We start from the raw sequence: 22,372 nt of genomic DNA on the forward strand, positions 1-22,372 counted from the left end.
TGACTGCCACCCTCTCGGAGCTCACAAGAGAGGGAAGTAGGGGCACAGAGAGCCGGGTTCCTCAAATCGCAAACCCAGGAGAAAACTGGTCAGTCCTGATAGTTTACAAATAGGGAAACTAAGGCGAAGGACTCTGCCTAAGGTCACTCACTGTGTTCCTGACAAAGCTGAGGAGGAACTGGATTCGGCCACACCAGAGCAACACCTCAGGAGCTCGATACCCCCCCCACCCCTTCCCCTGCATCTCCCAGCTTCCCTCTCTCATCAACCCCCCCGCCCCCCACCGCCCAGCTCCTCCACTCCTGCTGCTACAGCGGCTCTCTCCGAGACTGAATGGGACGGCCCGGAGCCTCCCCAGGCCCGGACCCCACCGTGGGGGCGCCCCAGCCTCCCATTCAGGGACAGGGCATCTTGGGCTCGTCTGGGTTAAGCCAGGCGAGCAGAGCTGGCTCCCGCCCCGAGAAACGCGGCCAGCTCTGGGGCACAGGCCCCAGAACGGCAGGAACAGCCGCCATCACCTCGGGCCTGGAGCGGGCGGCGGGCGGCGCGGGGAGGGGAGCCGGGCCTAATTAGTCGGCCTGGGACCCGGGCGGGCGCCGGGGCGGCAGACGCGGCAGCCAGAGCCGCGCAGGCACGTCCGCGGCCGGCCGGGAGGCGGCGGGGAGCCGGGAGGACGCGGCGCCCCGAGCCGCTGGGGGACAGGCGGCCTGGGAAGGACCGGGCCGAGGAGATTCCGCACCGAACAGGCCTGCCTCCCCTCATTGCTCGGTGCCACCAGGCGCAGCAATTAGAGGCTTTCAAAGTTTGTCCTTAATTGGTTTCATTTTTGCCTCATAAATGATTCATGGCCCCGGAGGTCTGCCAGGCTGGGGGGTGGGGGGACGCGGGGGGAGTGGCAGGGGAAATTTGGGGAGGCTTTTGCCTGGAGCCAGGCCCCCTACCTGAGGCTGGGGAGGGGATGACAGGGGCTGGGGAAGCCTTGGGCAGGTGGGATCCTCCAGCCAAAATAAAAACCCAGGCCCTCTCCTTGGGGCGCTAATTAGAAACTGTAACTCGTTCTCTGCAGACCAAGCTCTGTGTCCAGGCCCAGAGCCACTGCAGCTGCTGGGGCCCTGGGAGCATGAATAATAATGTAATGATAACACAGTAACAGCGTCAATAATAATAATAACCATGGCCAACGCTTAGAGTTCATACTAAGTTCCAGGCATGGAGCTAAGAACAAATGCATTATTTCTTTTAACCACTCTCCCACCCCCAAGCACCACCAGGGAGAAGTACCAAGACCCCCATTTTACAGATGAAGGAACTGAGGCTTGGAGAAATGAAGGTCTGCCCTCTGATACTCTGATGCCAGAACTCCTCACTCCCCGCTCTCAGGAGCACAAGGCTCAAAGCTGCAGAGAGGGAACGCTGCCTGCCAGGTGGAGTTGCAGGCCCCAGGGAAGTCAGGGAAGGTACTGAGGCCTGCAGATAGACCCCGGGGTGCACCAGCACCCCCACACCCACCTGGGCCAGGTTAGCTCTGCCCCGCAAAAGGCTGTGCGGGCCTTGGCTGAACAATGTCCTCACAGGGCCTTCACTGGTCTATCTGTAAAATAGGAAATGAGGAGCCCTATGACCCTCGTCCAGTGCTCACTCTGTGCTAGGCATGGGAAACACGGAGATGCCAGGGACCCCACCTTCAGGGAGCTCCTAGTCTAGGGGAGACATGGACAGACACACACGTAGTCTGTACAGAGAGCCCTGAGCACTGAGCCTGTGGCCTCATGTGTTGGAGGATAAGTACCCAGAGCTTCTTGGAGGCCAGGTGGGCAGAAAAAGCTTCTCCCTTCTGACCCTATACCCAGCTTACATGGGAGGCTCAGGGAATGGGTGTGGCCTGCTTAAACCCAAGCATAGAGTCAGACCTCGAAGAAATTCAGAAGTACAGACCACATGAGAGTGACGTGGGATGCAAAGTGCCCAGCTCATCCTGCCCATGATGGTCACTTTTATTCTGAAAAAACTATCAGAGGTGAGGCTTACACAATTAACTGCAGGGCCCACCTGGACCCTAGGGACATCCTGAGGGGACGTGCTAAATCAATCTGGGAGTGAACGCTGTACGGAATGACTCCCCCTAGAGGGCCCCAGGGGCTCGCTCTGGGTCGCTAGCTGTTGGCTCTTGGGGGGCCTCACAAGTACCACCACCTCTTGAGCCTTCTAGCTCCTCTGCCCCAACCACATGCACCAGATTCCCCTCCAAAAACCCACTGGCCTTCTCAGGCCCTGGCGCCAGCCCAGTCCCATTGGCTCCCTGCTCTCCCACCCAGGCTGGTACCAAGGCCAAGACACTTCAAGTGATTATACCTCTTTGCGCCTCACCACAGCCCTCTGAGTGGCTTATGGGATCATCCCCATTTCCCAGATGAGGAAAATGTCTCAGAAAAGCTAAGGAACCTGCCCAAAGCCACACAGCTTGGAGGAACCCAGGTCCAAACCTCTTGAAGGCCCATGTTCCTCACCTTGCTGGCCTCCTGCAGATCAGTATCTTTGACCTGTCCTATGGGTCCATAGGGCTTCCATTTTCCCTATTTTATAGATGGCCACCTCCTGCCTGAGCCCCGACCCTTCCTCGGTCTGGACAAAGCCTGTACAGAGCCCACACTTCTCTTGACACTAGAACTTGATCAGACTCTTATGGTCAGGGGCCCTGCCGGGAGGTCCTAGGAATGGAGTCCCTATGTATCCAAGGGAGCCCTGGAGCATGGGGCCTCCTGCCTCAGCCAACTGGGTCATCATGAGGATTAGGTATGGTGGTGGAGGAAGCCCCCACGTGAACACACAGGGCAACACAAACGTCTGATGGAAGGGCTGGGGGAGGAGGCACAATGGTACCAGGAGAGCCAGGATCGGGGGGCTGGCCACGTTCTCCGGCCCTCTCCTCAGGGAACAGAGTCCACTTTGAGGCCCCTATCACCCACACTTGGGACGGGGCTGCCTATGGGAGCATTCCTTCCCCGGGAAGAAGCCTAAGCTTTACACACCCCCTACACCACCGTGCTGGAAGACAGAGCTGAAGAGGTGGGCAAGTCAAATCCTCTCTGGGCCTCAGCTGCTTTATCTGCACAGCAGACCTATCATGTCCTTTGAACCCTCTGGGTGTAAGTTTAGAGGTTTTGAAAAAGTTATTTGTAAGCAGCGGACACAACATTTGGCTGTCTGCGCTGGCCACAGCACTTGAGATACTGGAGCTGGTATACAGAAGCTTGACAATGGCTTGTTGAACACGCTAATAAGGGGCTGAGTTCTCAGGGTGCCCACGTGCACCCAGCAGCCCAGTCCACACACACTTCCCAGGTGTCTACTCCGAAGTAAGATACTCGTCTGCCTCCTCCTCCTCCCTGTGCTTCCGTGGGCTGCACCAGGACTGCCCCGCCAGGTCACTGGGGTCCCTCTCCCCAGCCCGCCCAGGAAGCGGCCAGTCTCAGGCCGGTCAGCACTGACGTCATTAGGACTGGCTGGGCGTGGAGCCTGCCACCTCCGGAACCACCAATTAATTAACTTTTTCAAATTAATTTCCCAAGCAAAATCCCATAATTACATCTATCTCCATCAGCCCGCACTGGGCAGACAAGAGGACCCCGCCATGAGATCGAGTGAGGGGTGAGGGATGACCACAGCAGCCCCAGGACCAGGGCAGGGAGGTGCTGAGGGTTGGGTTTCACCCCAGCAAAGCAATTGCCTGATGTCCTTATGGGTGCCATCTGGAAGGGGAGGGAGCGGAGAAGCCAGAGCCCATGCCACCCCCCCAGTCAGAAGGGGGGGGCCTCAGGGAGACTCATGCCTGCCCAGCTCATCCTGCTGCCCCCATCCCCCACCCCATGCCCCCAAACCATGGTGGGTCTTGGCAGGGCCCAGGAGCAGCACAGGCACTGCGAGGCTGAGAAGGCCGCGGCTGCGGCGTTCTAATTTCCCAAAGGGGCTGAGATTAATTAGCTCACACACAGGCGCAGAGAGGGAGAGAAGAGTGGGAACGGGGCGGGTAGCATCAGGCGAGGAACTGGCTGGTGCCCCTCCCTGCCCGTCCGCCAGGCAGGCAGGCAGGCAGGCGGCCTTGACAGCCTGGGTGCTCTGAAGGTCAGTGGCCAAGCCGGCTGAGCCAGCAGACTGGCGCTGTCTCCTTCCCAGAATCCCTGAGGACCGAGGTTGGGGGGGACAGCAACCAAGAGGACAGCACAGTGTATGTGGGGGTTCCACTGTCACCACCATCAACAGAGTCTGTGCCAGGTGCTCTGTCCACGCTATCTTGTTTTATTCCCACAGTAGCCCAAAGAGGTAAGCCCATGGTCCACCCATCTCACAGATGAGGACACTGAGGCTCAGCGCTGAGTGGGGCAGTTAAGTGTGGATGGGGGAGGTGTGACTAAAATCCAGGCTGGCCCAACTCTAGAGCCTGCCCTGCTCCCCCTGAATCCCATGGCCAGCGTGAGGGCTGCAGGAACCCTGTGCATGGGGGACCTGGGAACACCAGGTGAAGGCATGTGGGTGTGTGTCTGACTAACTTATCTCTCCCCCAAAGAGCATGCATGGCAGACTCTGGGTGATTTCACAGATGCAGAAACTGAGACTAGAAAGGGGAAGTGACTTGCCACACAGCCCAGAACCCTAAACGCAGAGTCTGCCCCTCCATTTGAGGCTAGTACCACTTTCCAGACACAAACCTGACTCAGTGACCTCTAGTGAGCCCTGACCTGGGGCCACACTGTGCCTGGTGCTGTCTTTGGCTAACTGGCACACTGACGGGGGGGGGGGGGGGGGGGGGCAGGGGTCACTGCTGTGGCTGCCCCTGTGTATAGAGGAAGATATCGCCAGCTCAAGGGCACTTTCTCAGCTAGTCTGTGCAGGGCTCCCTAGAGGGGAAAGGAGCCCCTAGGAAGGTGGGAGGTTGGGGGATGGGGAAGTGTAGGACCTTGACCAGGCCCCCAAGCGGCTCCCACAAGCCTAGCAATTGCATTTCCCAGAACTTATCTGCAAGGTGATCCCCAAACCCTGAGGAGTATCAATCTACTCGCCGGTGCACCCTCTGGCCCCTACCCCACCCCCAATGCATCAGGCTCACCCTTCCCAGGCCTAAGGAGCCAGCAGTCCCAAGGGCCTTGGGTCCAAACCTGGGGCGTGCCCTGAGACAGCAGAGGTCCCCAGGACAGTCAGGGGCTGGGCACAGGTGGGGAGGAGGCTGGCCCAACTAGGAACAGTACTCATCAAGTGATCATGGAGGATGGGTAGAACCCCCATCCTCCGCCCTGAGGCACAGGTTCAGGTCATGAAAGGGTCCAAGTGGGCTTTAGAATGAGGGTTCCTCTGTAGTAGCCCCCAGCCTAGGTGACCAAGGAGAAGTTGCTTGACCTTGCTAAGCCCATTCCATGGTCTGTGAAATGCACACGATGACAGCCCCACCCTCGCCACGGTCCTAGAGAGGACAGAAGCTCTCAGTGCAGGGCAGCATACAAAAGGTACTCAACACATGATGGCTGTTATTATTATTTTTACTGCCATCATCAGCCAGCAAAAGAATGGCAAGGACAGTTCAAGCCAGGAGTGCCAGGTAACCTAGGTTGTGGCCCTGGTTTTGTCACTGTTTGCCTTTGTGTCTGAGCCAATCCCTGTGCTTCGGTTTCCCCAGCCCCGTGGGGGGCACTCCTCCCCCGCCCTCTTATCTGCAGGAACATAGGGAGACCAGCACTCAGTAGAGGTCTGAAGTCTGCAAGGAGGGCAGCACTCAGCTGTCCAGGCTTGCACTGCATTTCTGGCCACAGGAAGAACCCACCTATACCCCCTGCCAACCTTTCCTCCCGCCTCCCAGGCCCCACACCGCCTGCTCTATGTCAGCACTTCCATCTCCGATGGTCCCAACCGGCCTTTCACACAGGTGTGTGCCAAGCCCCTCACCACACTGCGAAGAACCCATCTGGCCCCTGTAAGTCCCTGCTGAGTCTAACTTGTGGCCTTGCTGTGTACTGAGGGGCTGGGGAATCGAGAATGCCTGGGATCTAAAGCTGGCTCTGTTTCCTCCCATGTTGTAAAGCCCCCAGGAATGTCCAGACACCCAAGGACTCCACATTCCTCTCCCTGGAGCCAACCCATTCCCATGCTTCCCCCTCCCTGTGGCCCCAACGGCAGCCTCTTCACCCCCCCACCTCAGCATTTCCCATCTGAAAACAGCCCTAAAGAAGGCTAAATCCAAGACAGTCTAATTAAGGAGTCCGTATTGTGGGGTACCACTCCCAGGAAAATGCCAGCTTTGCAGAGCAGTCAGGTCGGGAGGAGGTCGGACTCACCTGGAGATCCAGGTGTGACACAGTGAGAACCACATCCCATCACCTACTTCAAGTCCTGCAGCTCTGAGACACGGAGATAAGGCTCATACCCATTTTATAGGTGGCAAAAGTGAGGTCAGAGCAGCCCGTGATTGCAAAGTAAGCAGTGACCAAGTCGAGTTTGGAGCCTAGGCCTGTCCAACTCCGGGCTCCAAGGCTCAGAGGACATCCAGTCCTCCTGACTGACCACTGCTGTTTGTTTACTTCAGGGTGCCTGGGCCCCTCTCCCCTCCCTGACCACTGTCTAGGCCTTTATGAGGCAGATATGCGTGGCCAGGAGGTGGGAGCTAGCCTGGGCCTGAGTCCTTAACAGTCACCTGCCCCTTAAACCTCCCTGGGCTCTATCAATCCTGTAGACCCAGAATGATCTGGAGTCTGGGTGTTGGGTGGCTGTGTCTAAAGCCCTTCATGACCATGAAGTCAGACCCATCAGACTCAATTCTCTCACCTGAAAACTGGTGTTTTTTCAGTGTATGAAAAAGAGATATGCTCCCAGTTCTGCCCAGTCCAGGGGAGACAAGCCCCAGACCCACTGAGCAGAAGCTTACAGGCTCCCTGAGGGCATCCCTGCAACCCAGCAGCCCAGCTCCTTGTATTCAGCTCTTCTCTGTACCCATTTTGCAGGCTGGTAGACTAAGAGCCAGGACCTATGTCTGAATTCTAAGTCTCAGGGTACTGGCTGCAAGGTGGGGGAGATAATGAGAGACCTGGGAGCCAAGGGAACTGAGGAAAGCAGATGCCAGGGTGAGCAGGCAGGATCCTGGGGAACAGCCCACTAGGTAAAGGGGGTCCCTTCTACAATTTCCAGCACCCCCCAATCTCCCATGGAACCAGCCCCCTGAGTGGGGGCAGAAGCTGGCCACTTGGCACTCCCAGGAAAATTGATTTTCCACAGCTTTTCTTTTCCAGGTCTTTCCCCTTCCTGGCTCCTCTGCACCTCTCCCCCATTTACCCTCAACCCGCTCTGCCCAGGTCAGAGTTCCCCATCCTGGAGGGCAGGGTGGGTTTAACACTGCCAAGCCTGAGACTTGGGCCTCCTTCCCCAGAGAAAGCTAAGCCAGCCCGGGGAATGGCAGAAAACACCTCCCTTCCCGCACGCCCCTTACGGAAGCCAGCTGACTCTCCATGGCCAAGGATCAGGCCTCTTCTGTGTGACCCCAAAGGGGGGATATGGGTACGTGGAGCCCCAACTGTGTCGTGTGTGTGCGCGCGTGTGTGTGGGGCTGACTAAATATAGTCCCCCCCACCCCACCAGGCTCCGTGGTGTCAGTGTTCCGGGCCCAATCCTACGGAACCGTGTGGTTGTGGGCTGGGGCCGAGGACAACGGCTTTACTGCAGCAGTGTCTGGGGTCCTCCCGGAGTACGGCACGCCCACACGTGACTATGCAGGTCCACTTGCCTACGTGTGTGCCGGCGTGTGTGCGTGCCAGAGCCTGGGAGCGGGAGCAGGAGCGCGCTTCCGGGGTGTCCACAGCTTCTGTGAGCAGGCCCGCGCTGGGTGTCGGCTGGGTGTGCTGGGTTGTGTGCAACTACGTGCGCTCAGTGGACGTGTCTGTCCCAAGCGTGTGCCCCGGGGTGTGCCGTGTGGGGAGTGCGTGAGTGCACTCTGCCTGCCAGGCCGCAGGGCCTCGTGGGGCTGCTAGGGATGGGGTGACTCACGTCTCCTGAGCTCATCCTGCCGCCTGCCCGCCCAGCTCACCCTGCTCTGCTGGGCTCATGGCCGCCAGCGCAAGAGCGCGGAGGGGGGGTGTAAGGTAGGGGGAGGCGCAGGCAGACACGGCAGGGAGGCCGGCTTGATAAATAACCTGCTGCTTCCCCAGGCCTTGGAGAAGGGGAGGCTGCAACACGGGGAGCAGGGGGGAGCGGCTGGGGGGGGGGGAGGCAGCCCCGGCCCCCATGGCTCCGGCTGCCCTGGCCCCCACAGCCCAGGCTGCGGCTCCGGTTCCTGTTTCATCGAAACCTGAGCTGGGAAAAGCCTATCGGGTCATCTTGCCTGTCCCGCCGGCCGCCAGGCCCAGGCAAGCTGCCCCTCAGGGGACAAGCCCGCAGCTTGGCCGCCCAGCCAGTGGGTGGGTGGGTGGGGGGAGGATATTTCTGTCCAGACTAAATGCAGCTTCAGGCCTCTGTCTGCCCCCCCACTAACAGCTGCTCCCAGGGGCCCCCTGGCTCTGCAGGGCTGACTAAATATAGTCCCCCCCACCCCAGCAAACCCCCAAAGTTCACCTCTTCCCACTGGCCCCACCCACATGAGGGCAGGGAGAAGGCTGGGGAGCCCACTGTGTGATCTTAGGCCAGTGTATCCCCCTCTCTGGGCTCTCAGATAGGAAACATCAAGCGTTACTCAGCTCTAGGCCTTAACGTGCCTAACAGGTACTGCTGGACCGCAGACCACAAAGGTGACTAAACTGGGGTCTCTGTCCAGGGAAATAAGGGGCAAGGTCCCCTCCTCCAAGTGATTCCAACCTGCTTCAGTGAAAGAATGGCTGGGGGGGGCTCCCCAGCACCCCAAGTACCTGCAGGCTTATAAACATGGCCCCCTCCACCCAGGCTGTTCCTTGCCCAGACTGGGCAATACCAGGCTCCTCCAATCTGCCCCAGCCGGACCCTGGCCAGGAAACAAGTTGTGCCAGGCTTGGGGGGCGGGGGGGACACAGGAGCATGACAGCTGCTATTTCCTGGAGGCCACAGTCGGGCACAACCCGGATTCCTGCCTGGCTCCACACTCCACCAGACAGCCTCTCCCGGGCTCCAGTCCTCAACATGGCACCCCCTTCCCCGGCGTCAGCACCCTATCAGACCCCAGCCAGGGTCACAGTCTCACTGTACTGGTACAGGCAGGAAGACGGTGCCAGATGTACCTTCTGGTTTGGGCTGGGGAGAATGGTGGTCTCTGCAGGGTTCAACAGGCGGGGGAGACAGCCCCACCTTCCCTCCTCCTGCCTGCCTGCCCACCCGGCTGCTTCCCCCAGCCCCACACGCACCAAATTCCCCACATGCCTGTCTGTCTCTGACAGCTCGCGCAAATACTTGGCTGCACGGGCACCCGCTGTTCTGAGCCCGCTGCGCCTCCTCCCCTGCCTTCCCCGGGGGGCTCTGCAGACGCAGCCAGGGATGGGAGGGGGCCAGAGCCAAGAAGCTTGGTGGGCAGTGGGGGGGGTAGGGAGGGGAGCGAAGGCAGGGAGCACCAGTCTCGATTCCAAAGTGCCACCCCCGGCCCCCAAGCCTGGGGTACTGAGGGACCTGGGAGGCCACTGTGAGCCCGCCCTGGCTGGGCGGCAGCTGCCGACACCCCCACTGCCCCCCGGAACCTCCCAGGAGGACCTTCCGGAGGCCTCCCACTCGCCCCAGCCGATGAAACAGCATCTGCCACCCCCGCGGCGGCAGCTCGGGACAGGGCGGAGGGCATCACGAGGCCCCTGGGGAAGGCTTTGAAATCTGGACTATGGCCCGGCCCCTCCTGGCAGCCCTGGCCTCCCACCACAGGCCCAGCCTTAGAGCATGGTGGGGGGTGCGTTCCAGCCCTCCCGCAGTGCGAGGGGCACACCCGCCCAGCTGCCAGGCCTGGGACATCTCCACTCGGACTGGCTGGGGGACTTTGTTTGCCCCCAACTACCCTCCTTCCTGCTCTGCCTTGCCTCCCTCCCAGGAGACGAGTGGAGGAAACACTTCCTGAGAATGGCTGGGATTTTCCGCTGGACACTGCCTTGCTGGCAGGCTCCTTATCTCCCCCCACCTCATTCCTTCGCCCAGAGCCACCCCTGCAACTAAATCACACTCCTACCCCGTGTCTGCGGCCAAAGAGACCCCCTCCCTGCCCCACCGCTCTGCTACTTGCCGAGGCATCGCTAGTATCCCCACCACGCAGCGCATATCCAGGCAGAGCTGACCCTGAATGAGACCTCAGGGAGAAACACCCTCCATTTTGCAGATGGGTATACTGAGGTCAAGAGAGAGCCCGGTGACCTAGGCCTCCCATCCAGGGCTCTTCCTTTGACCACCACCACACTTTTCTGCCCCAAGAACCCATTCAGCAGCCCCAGACTACTGGAGGCATTAGGGTAACTCCAAGCAGAACTGCTCAGTGCTTTGGGTCCAAATGCCCAGCTGGCAATCCCAGGCTAGCCTCCCGACATTCTCAAAGCCTCATGGGGGTCCTGAAAAGAACCCCAAATGTATTGCCTTTGTGACACTAAACTTTGGGGTAGAGCCTCCTCTCCCCATTGCACAGATGGGGCTGCTGAGGCCCCCAAGGGAGGGGGGAGCTGCAGGCGGCCATGAATCAGAGGGGGAGCTGGGAAGCCGCCCGGCCCTGCCGGCTGTCGCTGGAAGCAACAGCCGGCATTTCCTCCTCACACTGGTGCCTCGGGAAGCGTGGGCAGCAGGCGGGTGGGCAGCGGGTGGGTGGGCACCGCCGTGAGGACCCCTCCTGTGCCTACAGGCCAGCCGTATCCCCTTGCTCCCTGACTGGGCCCACATAGCCCACTCCCCATGCCAGCCAGCTCTCCAAAGCAGGGCGGACCAGAGGCAGAACTGGGTTTCTGTCTCAGGTATATACTCATGTCACTTGAGGGCACCCCAGGGAAGCCCCTCCTCTCAGATCCTCAATGTCCCCTAGCGTCAAACAAGATTGAAACATGACCATTCACGCTTTCTTTGCAGTAAAACTCATGGTTCTGTGATTCTAGAATCCCAACACGACAAGAATCCTGAAAAGAATCCCTCTGCTCCAAGCATTCTGATTCTAAATTCCTGTGACTAAAAATTCTAGGCCACCAAGATCTTAACACTCCTAGGAAGAAAGGGGGCCAAGCCCACTCTCACCTGGAGCCATGGGCCCAGCTAACCAATTCCCGGAGGGCAGGCCACCCCCTTGCGGCACACACGGCCACTGATGCTGCAGATGTCAGGAAGCCCAGCCCTTGCCAGAACAAGAGCGGGTAGCTAGGGGTTTGTGAACCTGCACCTCCACCCTGCAGCTCGGAGGGAGGACGGGCGTCAGGTCAGGGCTGGTCTCCCTGCTTCTCAGGTTCCAAGCCAAGCTCCACGCTTCATCTTCCTGTCTTCACCACCCACTGCTTCCTCTTTCCCACCGCGGTCCCTCACCTCTCAGGCTCCCAGGCCAATCCCAGGCCAGGCCAGCTGACAGCCAGCCAGGACAAAGGCTCTCAAGCCCATTTGACAGACGGAAAAACTGAGGTCCTGGGAGGAGACAGGACCTGCTCAAGGGCTAGGTCCCAGCAGCCTATTGGTCTCTGGCCGCATGTCTCAGCCCCGCCCCCACCTCACTTGTCGGAATTCTCTGCAGGCACAGGGTATCTCCACATACCAGTCGGATCACCAACACAAGCACATCTCCTCCTCGACTGTCTCCTGAGCTCATTCCCACAGAATCATCTGCTCATTCATTCATTCATTCCCTCATTCATCCAACTGGCCAATCAGCCCACCCCCCATGCCCAACCACATGCCAGGCCCCTCGCCAGGGAGATGAGGGCCTCAAGGAGAGAGCAAAGGCTTCTAGTCAGCACACACAGAGGAGTGCCCGCTGTGTGCCAGGCAGCACGGAAGGTGCCAGAAACAAGCGGACCAGCCTTGGCTGTTCTCATGGTGCTCCCAGCCCGTCAAGGGCTCTACCAGGACCCAATCCCACGTGGCAAGTCCTGGGGCAAGTTACACACTCTCCAGCCTCGGTTTCCTCATCTGTCTACGGGGATACTAAGAGCAGCCAGTCACTGAGCTACTGCTGTGGGGATTTAACGGAAGTGAAGGCTCGAAAGCCACTAACGTAGTGCCTGCCCCAGTCAGGCTTTAGGATGTTGGCCGTTGCCATCACCATTGTGACAACACATTATTATTATTATAGTAATAACTGGAGGACAGCAATTGATTAGAGCAGCAGCTAAAGCTCTTCAAACACTTAGCTGGTGCCAGACACTGGGGTACAGGAAGGACTCACTGCCACATCCCACTGCAAGGCTGGCAAGGAGCGGGCTCAGCAAACCCTATAAGCATCTGATGAATGAGGGAATCAATGACAGGAGGCATGGCCCTGCCTCTAAGGAAGGCACCACCCAGCATGTGTGCGTGTGTTGCACACGTATGTCCACGCACTTAGGTGTGCACACGTATGTCCGTGTGAGGAACCTGGGAGGTCCAGCAGACGGCAAGTTACGTGGAAGGGGGAGAGGAGTGCAGGGAACACAGCTGCTCAAGGCTACCCCAGGCCCCCCCACCCCTGCCAGCAGAGCTGAGCACAGAGCTGAGGGGACTGTGGCAAGAGCAGGGACCAGGCCTGGCGGGGAGAGCCCCGGAAAGATGCTTTGCATAGTTCTGGCCACCAGATTACAGGCCTAGGCTAGGCCCCTGGGTGGGGGGTGGGGGGCTGCCAGGTGCTGCCCCATAGGAATCAGGCCCTAGCGCCCGCACTTTATGCCTGTAGTGGCATGGGACATGGGTGTTCCTGCCGGCAGGCCAGGCAAGTCCAAGGAGGTCAGAAGAGGTCACAGGGAAGGGGGGAGTGGTGGGCTCCAGGGCTACGTGGGGTCTGCTGGACAGGGGAGGGTGGGTACAGGGCTCCCCCAGGGCCACCGGGCAGGCCTGGCTCTGCCCTGCTGGGGCCGGCAGCTGGAGGGGAGTAAATATAGCGCGGGGCGTCCCGGCCACATTCCTGGGAGGCCAGCACGGCCCGCCTGCCCGCTGCTCTAGGCAGAGCGCGGCAGCCAGGGCCCAGAACTGCCACTGCCCTCTTCCCAAACAAACAGAAAAATAAATAAAACCAGCTCTCACGCCCAGCACAGCTAGGGGGAGGGGGCAGGAAGGGGTGGACAGGGGAGCGAGCAGACAGACCAGTTGCCACGGTTTCTGTTCCGCTGAGAAGGAGGAGGCCAACAAAAGAGGAAAATGGAGGAAAAGGGCAGGGAAATGGTCAGAGATGTCAGAAAAGGGGAGACGATGTGTAGGAGAGAAGGAAGGTGTAAGAAGGAGACTTGTGGGGGAGGCAGGTCAGGAGGGACAGAGGAGGTGTTAGGGCCAGTGGGGGAAGGCAGAGGCAGCCTCTGGGGGTCAGTAATTCAGCAATTCGGCGACAGGGATGCCCCAAGGGGGGGCGGCGGAAAGACAAAGGGGGCTAGGGCAGGGGGCTGCCTCCACGGACCATGAAATATTAAAGAGCCTAGGCCAATGAGTGACAGAGGTCACAGAAATAAGGAGACTAGCCAGGGAGCTACCGGGACCCTGAAGCAGAGGGCTCCTCACTCCCCACCCCCAGCCCATCCCTCTCCACCACCACCAGCAGAGCCAGTCTCCCCAACTCTCCTGCTGTGGCTCCTTTCTGTCTTTCCATCCAAAGGGAACAGGCTGAGGGTGGGAGGGGCCGTGGGGATTAGTGATGGCGGGGGGGACCTTTGCGGTTCCCTCTTCTCTCTGGCTGATCTGTGTGCAGTCGGCCTTCCAGAGCTGCCAGCTACCCTAGCAAGAAGGCCAGGAGGCCTGTCAGCACAGCCGCTGCCACGGTGCCTCCTGGGGAAGGAGGGGGTAGACATCCAGCTTCCCCTTTACAGAAAAAATCAGCCAAGCCACCACTTTCCACAGAGACCAGCGGGGAGGGAAGTCCATGCCTCACAGCTCAGCTGAGCCAGCGAGTAAACGCGCGAGCAAGCCAGCAGGTCATCCCCTAGCCCTCCTACCCCACCCAGGCCCCGTTACCAGCCTCATGACCTTGGCCAGTCCCCTCGTCCCTGAGCCTGTGTCTCTGCCAGCCCCACACCACCCTAGGCTTGGTGTGAGGAAAGGAAAAAGAGGGCAAGCGGTATGCTGAAAACCTGCTAGGGCAGGCAGCTGGGGCCAAGCATCTGCCTGTGGACAGCCCTCCCTTGTGTCCTGTGAGGTCAGGCCTCTCATCAGCCCCATTCTACAGATGGGGAAGAGAAACCCAGAGAGGCAAAGTGATGTGCCCAACATCACACACCTGGTAAGGAGCAGAATGGAGACAGAAAGGCTAAGGGTGAGTCACATACTCTTTTCTTCCTCTCCACTGGGGGTATGAAGTCCTCGTCACCACAGAAGACAACTTCTATTGCATGCTGTGGGTCAGCCACTGGTGCTGGGCACTAAACAACCATCCCTGTGTCCACCTGAAAATGGCTTTGTGAGACAGGCATTCTTATTATCCCATTTCAGGGATAAGGAAACTGAGGATCAGAGAGACAACTCACCCAAAGTCATACATATATCCAATTAGACAGTGGCATGGCCAGGATTTGTAGCCAGGTCTGGCTCCAGAGTCGGTGTTCAAACATACTCGTCTGGGTGAGGTCAAGGGAGGGAGTTAAGAGGACCCAGTAGACAAGAGCTCGGTGGTCCTACTGACCCCCAGAACACACCACATTAGAAGGTCAGAAACGAGGTTACAAGTGCTGTGCCAGGGGCTGACCAGCAACTGCTCTGGAAAGAGAACATGAGCAGAGCCTGTGGGAACCCGGGGTGAGGGCACGGCCTCAGAGCCTGGCACAGAGCGATCTCCCTGGTCTTACCTAGAGCCCATGTACCAGACAACGCAAGCCCCTCCCCCAGCATGGGGATACTGAGGCTGGTCCAAAGAAGGCCGCGTCCTGTTGGTCCCCAGGGTTCCAACCTGCACCCCAGGGCCAGTGTGCCAGCAACTAATCACACCCCTGTAAGAGCCCCCAGTGCTGGCGGAAGGGGGGCAGGATCCCCTCCCTCTCTCCCAGGCCCTGCGAGCCCAGAGGGAGGCCAGCATCAGAGGCAGGAAATGAAGAAGAATTTGCGATCTAATTGAGCTGGCGGGGGATTAGGCGGCAGAATGCAATTACAGGGGCTGGAGCGGGGCCAGGGGCACTGACACCCCAAGATGTGGCCTGGCCCAGGTGACTGGGCCTAGCCGGTCTCCGGCAAAAGACACCCTACTGTGAAGGGAAGGTCAGGTAGGCAAGGACTGGGGCCAGACGGCTCTTCCGGACATAGGAGACTGTAGGGTTCCAGCTCCACGTCACACCCAGAAGCAAGAAGTTTTCCCGGGATTCTCCCCCAGGGAACAGCCCTGTGGACTCTCACATGGGGAGCAGGCGGATAGAACACACGTAGAACATACACTCTCACAGGCTCTGCTCACGCATGTACACACACGTGTTCATGCTCCCAGAAAAGCACCACATACCCACGTCCACTGGTATGGGGACAGACTCCCACCCTGCAGACACACAGCTCTGGCCCTTTGCAGCCACCGGCTCCACCAAAGGGGGGAAAAAACAAAACGGAACAAAAAAAATACACCCATGACCTTAAAATCCTTTTATTCCCATAATCACAGGCTGCCATCGCCGTGGATACGCGCTGTCACCCCGGCCCCAGCCTGTCTCCCTCCACAGCTTCCAAAACTCCCAGCAGGCAGGCAGACGGGGAGGCTGCCCAGTTACTGCCAGGGAGGGCAGAGGAGGGGAAGGACAGGGTGGGAGAGGTTCAACGCTACACACACACACACACTCAGGGCCTCAACCAGAGAGGGAGACTCAGACAGCCAGGCAGACACAGAGAGAAAGAAAGAGGAACACCGACACCAGCCACGGAAGACACACACAGACCACTCACTGCCCGCACAGCTCAGATAGGCCCACTCCCAGATTCACTCACCACTTTCCCAATTCAGACACAGAACTCAGGGAGTCAGACTCGCCCAGATTTACAGGAATACACAAATCACACAGATATACACAAATCACGAGTGCCCACTCCAAAATTCTAAGCACACACAACTCTGAATATGCACGTTCCCAGGTTCACAAGGATAGACCCAACTTTCAGATACTCAGATTCACAAACACACAAGTACAGAGGCAGTGCGGACCCACACAACTCCTGGCTCCACAGATCCACGTGCCCTGATGCAAATCCACACAGGCGCAGACTCCCACCCCGCAAGACAGACAGACAGACAGACACACATTCAACACACAGATTCAGACAGGACATGCCCCGAGTCATGAGCACACATACCACCTAGCTTCCCACATCCCAGACCAACAGCCTAGACCCACACAGCCTCATCTAGCAGCTGACCCTGCCTGGGGCTTCAGGGGGCAGGTGGACTGGGTGGGGGATTCCTGCGTCTTTGAGGGGGCCAGCCCCTTCTCATTGCCTGTAGCCTGGGAGGTGGGCTCAGAGTTGGGGGGAATGAAGGGGAAAGTAAGAGAAAGAAAAAAAAAAAAAACTTGAGTGGGATATTCTTGTTGGGCAGTAGCGCGTGAGTAACTGGGGAGGCTTTTTGTGGTCTGGTGAGTTCCAGCTATGAGTGAGAGTTTAACTATTAATACACTTAATCAAGGACACTTCACACACAGGCACACATACACAGGCTAGGACAGCACCAGGTGGTGGGGATCAGGGAGGGAGAGCACCAGAATAAAGGGGGGAAGCCCCAATTCAGGCCCCAGGGGGTGGAGAAAGAGGGAGGAGCGTCTACCCTGGGCCTGCCTCCAGAGCAGGGGCAGAATCGGTGATTCATTTCAGCAGCCCCAGAAAGGTGGGGCTTGACACACAGTAGGTGCTCAAAAAAATACACACTGGGGCAATGAATGATTAAGTTACTTACATATAAAGAATAGACAGTAACGATAACAGTGATAACAATAAGTGAGTGCTGCCCCATCCGTGGCCAATAAGGCCATGTTCCAGAGCACCATGACTGGGGAGTTAGTCCTGCCTTAATGGTCACCCCACAAGACAGCGGGCTCTAGGAAAGCAGGCCTGGGTCTGGCTCATCCGTACACCCCCTCATTCCTCCACCCTATTCTGCATCCTAAAAAGTCAGCTGACCTCAGCCCAGCCCACACCCCTACCCCCCAGAGAGACCCCCATTTCCATTCCACTCTCCCATAAATAACCAGGTAGGGCCCTAAAGAAGGTGGGGTATTTAATTCCCAGAGACTTGGTTCTTTATCCAGATACAGCCCTGCTGGCCACACTCCTGTAAGCCTCAGTTTCATACTTGCCAAATGGGTAGAAGGCAGGCAAAAAGCTGAAAGAGGCATGGGGGGGGGCGGCTCACAGTGGGAGCCCATGGAACAGAGGCCTGGGCTGGCCTGGGCCCTGGATGCAGAATCCTCTCCTCCTTCTCCCTTCCCCCACCCGGCCCAGCCCAGCCGGGTGGACATTCCAGGCCTCACGTGATAAAGACGAGGCCGCTGGCCCACGGGTAAGTCAACAGGCTCTGTCGGGGGAGAGATAGGAGGCCCAGGCCAGGGTCACCTGCTGAGCCGGGAAAACAGCCGGGCCCAAATACACACATAAATAAGGCGCCAACGGACAGCCAGCCAGCCAAGGGTCTGTCTTCTGCAGAGGAACCTCTGCCCCCACCTTGGAAAGGGAGGCGGCTTGGGAAAGGGAGCCACAAGGCTGGCTAGGGGCTTCCCTGGGAGAGCCCCAGCTCGTGCCAAGATGAGGTGGGGGTGCTTCTACCAAGCTCCCCAGGGCTGACTGAGAACTCAGAGGCCAACCTCTCCTCAGCTGTTCCCACTCCTTCCCAGGACAAAAATCACCCCCTCACCCTCCTCCCCAAGGAGAGAACGATTTCCGTTCTGGGAGGGGGGTGACAGCTGCAGAGCGGGCCACTACCCCCGCCCCCCCCCCAGCTCTTGCCGGAGTCTCATCCAGGGAAACTGCTAAATCAACACGACACAGTAGTAGGTAGCACCGACCTCAGTCTCCCCTCATCGCTCTCAAAAGGGGGTTGGGGAAAAGACTTCGAGTACCAGTTCCTCGGTTTCCTGCGGCAGTTGGGACCCAGGATACGGGGTCTTTCGGGAGGGGGCTCACGTCAAGCTCAGGCCCGTACGACCCGTAAAAACGTCTAATTTAAACGCTCTCAGTTGCACGGAAGGACACCCCCGCCCCCGCGGGCCGGGGCAGCTGAGGTGGCGCCGGGCGTTCAAATAGCGCTCCGAACAAGTCCGCAGCGACCGCGCACGCAGCCCCCGCCAGGCGGCCCCAGCGGAAAACTTGAAAGGGACTCTGTTTGCCAGCCGCCCGGGGCGGCTCCGGCGGGGGCGAGGGCCGAACGATCACACAAGCCCCCCTCGCCAGCGCTTCCTCAGCAAACGCGGAGGGGGGGCGCTGGGCCCACCACAAAACCGAGGACTCCGAACAGCGCCCGCCGCTCAGGGAAAGGCGGAGGTCAAGAGGCTGGCTCGCCGGATCCCGGTTCAGCTCTCCCCCAACACGAAGATGCGACTCGAAGACCACCCAGGATCCAGGGGGCAAAGTAGGGCGCGGCTGCCAGCCCTTCAGACCCCCGTCTCAGTTGAAGGAGGAAGGTGGGGGTCTTTCCGGATCAGTCCCTACAGAACCCCCCAAATCTGCTGCTGCCTCCTTGCAGCCCATGGCACCAGCCCAACTCCGCGCACCCCTTCCGAGCGGGGGGGGAGCTATCTTGCTCCCTCATTGGGTGCTTCAGCTCTTCTGACAGGTCCCGGAGACAGCCCCCCATTTAAAAACTGGGGTCACTCACTTTCTGTCGACCCTACAAATAAACAAAGCCAGGCGCACCCCGCGCTCCCCGCCGGAAAGCAGCCCATTCCGGGAGAGGACAACTTCCCCCAGCAAGAAAATTAACACATTCTTCTCGCGGCGGTTCAGCCCCTCGCTCTAGGGAAGCAAAGGGGAGGGGGGCTTGGGGCCGAACTTCATGGGTAAATTTGGGGCCAGAACAGCGAGGCAGGCGCCTGGGACACCCGCCTCCCACACTCCGCAGCTAAAGGAACACCCCCATTCTCCCTCCCTGGCTTTGCACGCTGCTTGGCCACGCGGGGCTCGGGAGACAGACTGAAAGACTCCCCAAGGCTGGGGAAGACGGGAAAGAGAGGCCGCGGGGAGCGGAGGTGGTGGTGGGGGGTGATACTTTGACGGAAAAAAAAAAAAAAAAAAAAAAAAAAAAAGGTCAAACTTGATCAGCCCGCCAGGCACCCCGCGGGCAGCGGGGGCGAGGAACCGGAGGGAAAATGTAGAAGTGGCCGCCGCCCCCTCCAACTGGAGGGGGGAGACTCAGCCACGCGTGGTCCAGGGCAGCAGTTACCGTAGCCCCCAAAACACAGGGCTGCGAGGGGTCTGACGGGGGGAGTGTGCGCCGCAGATCTCCAATCAGCCGCCCCCGCAGGCTGAGCGCCCGCCCAACACCGAGAGGTGAGGACCCGGGCTCCCGCCGCCCCAGCGCCCTCAAGCTCGAGTACTTGGGGAGGAGACGATAACCCGCAGGGAGAACCTCGGCCCCAACGCACGGCGCCCAACCCGCAGTCCCCGACCCTAAAACCCCTCTTTTTGTCTGTACTCAGTGATCTGCGACCGAGCCGACTGCGGCTTGGGGAGGCTTGGGTATAGCAGCGGCCACCGAGCGATCACAGGCGCTAGGGCTCCCAGGCTCCAGGGCTCCGTGGCTCCGGCTGCGGGCGCCCCCCGCCCCTCCCAAACACGGACCCCTCCTTCCCCGTCCCCGGCTCTCCGCACCTGAACTTCGGGGGAGCCCGCGCCGCCAAACTTTCCGCCGACTTGCAGCGAACTCCGGCCCCGGCCGCGCACCCGGCCCCGGGGGAGGAGAGGGAGGTAGGCGGGGAAGGGGAGGGGGCCGGCCTCCGGGGGGGTCGGGGGAGGGCCGTGGCCCGACACCTACCGGCTCTCAGAGTCGTCCAAGCCGCCACGGCCGCCGCCGCCGCCGCCGCGAGACCGAGGGGGAGGGGTGGGGCGGGGAGCTGCGCTCCGCTCTGGGCACCACCGCCGCGGTGCGCTCCGCTCCAGCCGCGCCGCCCGCCGTGCCCGGGTCCGGAGCCGGAGTCACGCTGCCGCGGCTGGCCCGAGGCGGGGAGGGGGGGGAGCCTGCAGCACCTGCCCCTCCTCCCCCTCCCCGCGGCCCAAATTAAAAAACAACAAAAAGCAACTAATCACCCCCGAGCGAAGCGCGGCGCGGCGGGCGGAGGGCGCAGCTTGAGGCGTCCGGACTCAGCAGGCGGCGCGCATGGCTGGGCGCGGGCTGGGCAGGGCTGGGACGCGGGGCCCGGCTTCGGGGGGCAAGGTTCGGCCGATCTACTCGCTCGGCTCGGGCGCCTGCTCTCGCCGCCGACGCCGCCGCCGCCTCTGCTGCCGCCAGTGCCGCCGCCTCTACATCCCCGCTCAGGCTCCGCCGCCTCTGCCGCCGCCGCCGCGCGCCCGCCCGGGCAGGAGCTCTGAACGCTGCCCGGGGGCTGCCGGCAAAACCCGGACCGGACTCCACGCTCCCTCCTCCTCCTCCCCCCCCCTCCACCTCAGCTCCCCTCCCTCCTCCCTCCGCCTCCCTCCCAGCGCAGCTCTGGCCACTTGGACGCCGCAGGCTCTGAGGCCGGAGCCGCAGCCACTGCGCCTCGAGCTCCCCGCGCTCTGACGAGGTCGGCCGAGGCTCAGTTCCCCTAGCGCGCCCCGTCTTCATCTCTTTTCTCCGCAACTTTACAAAAAATAAGAGGACCTTCCCTATTTTGTGAGGGATGCACGGGCTTGGCAACCTACCTTACGGGGAAACCCGCCGTCCCTCTGGCCCCTCTCTTCGGCGGGCCGGAAGCGACAGGGAACAGTAGGGAGGGTTTGGCCGCGCCCCTCAGCTCAGGTGCGCGAAGGGCCTGGAGCTCCTAGCCTAGGGCACTTGGAGCGACACTGGGTTCAAAGACCCCACCCTTCCCGTAGCGCTTTCCGGGACTCAGTGGGCTCTAGTTCCCCGGGAGACAAGGGGTGGAGATTCCTGTCCCCATTTTACAGAGGAGAAAACCGATCTGAGAAAGGACAGTTTGTCTCCTACACCAGCCCCAGCCCCAGCCCTGACTCTTGGGGCTAAGGTAACTACGTTGTGGCTCCCTGAGACCCTGGCCTACAAACTCGGAGCCTGAAACAGTGCCTGGCACAAAGCAGTACTCAATAGAAACTGGTTGGAAGAGAACAAAAGCCCAGTGGGTACAGATTTGTGCCCGAATATCCTTGCCCTCACTCCATGCTCCCTCCATCTGCCCAGCTTGGGCTAATCCTCAAGCTGCAGATGTCTTCTCTTCACCTCAGGGACTCTGAGAGCAAGCCCTGGGCTCATATAATCCCAAACTGCAGATAATCCCAAAGTGGGAAGTTTCTCTGAATCTGGAATTTGTAGGGTGGGTTTATGTTTCCTCCAGGCAGAAAAAAAAGACCAGAGACCCTAATGGGGGAGGGGCAGGGCGGTTGGGGAAGTCTGTCTAGAGTTAAATGTACAGCCCCAAATCCACTGCGGCCCAGATAACAGGGAGTTAACTGCCTCTACCCGGTGCCTCCAGCCACAGGCACAGCCTTGGTAGGAGAACCGAAACCAGCTCCCACCTCACTGCTTCCTCTCCTCCTCTATGTGGCCAGCCTGTCGCCAAGGCTGAAGAGGGCCTTGGGGCCTGGGTCTTCCGGGAGCAGCCACTGGTGCCCATTCTCCAAGCATTCTAAATTTGGCCTTGGGACCTTGACCCAGCCAGGCATAGGGGAGTTAGGGAGGTGTCAAAGGGCAGAGTTCATCTGAAATGTGTTGTTTCTCTACCCATCCTGGCCTCCCAAGCCACAGGGAGTGACCCCACTCCAGGCATCATGGACACTATTCCCTTCCACAAATGCTGAGAAGCGTCCTCCCTTAACTAAATGCCAAGAATGGCTCCAAAGGGTGGTGATGAACCCTTCCTCTCTTGTCCTCTCCACTCCTCTCCCCTCTTCTCTCCAACACCCTTCCTCAAAGCCACCCCAAACATACCATGTGACTAAAAGCAAGGTACTTGCTATGGGAACCCGGTTTTAAGACAACTGAACACTTCCAGATTATCACCCCTGAACCGCTTAAAGATAGATATTCTGGGCCCCACCCTGAGTGTCAGGTACTGTATTGGGCACGGGCCATATAAAGATAAAGGAGGCAGGGTCCCATGTCTAGATGCTCCAGGATCTGCAAGTACTTAGCCCTCCTCTACCTACCTTTCTG

General features: G+C 59.7%; 1 protein-coding gene across 3 annotated transcripts in view; it reads right to left on the reverse strand.

Annotated features, from left to right (window-relative positions):
- CXXC5 (CXXC finger protein 5) overlaps positions 1 to 21,008 on the reverse strand; it is a 35,102-nt gene extending 14,094 nt beyond the window's left edge. The window contains exon 1 of one of the 3 annotated variants that reach the window (XM_040622363.1): positions 20,905 to 21,008. The gene's annotated coding sequence lies outside the window, so the exon portion shown is untranslated. Of the gene's footprint in view, positions 1 to 19,875; positions 19,999 to 20,038; positions 20,193 to 20,904 lie in introns of those variants that run through there. The other 2 variants (XM_040622360.1, XM_040622362.1) reach the window with 2 other exon arrangements.
- Between the last annotated feature and the right edge of the window lie 1,364 nt (positions 21,009 to 22,372).

This window comes from Ursus maritimus, unplaced genomic scaffold, assembly GCF_017311325.1.
Source record: "Ursus maritimus isolate PB19 unplaced genomic scaffold, ASM1731132v1 scaffold_5, whole genome shotgun sequence".
In the NCBI taxonomy this organism is placed as follows: domain Eukaryota; kingdom Metazoa; phylum Chordata; class Mammalia; order Carnivora; family Ursidae; genus Ursus; species Ursus maritimus.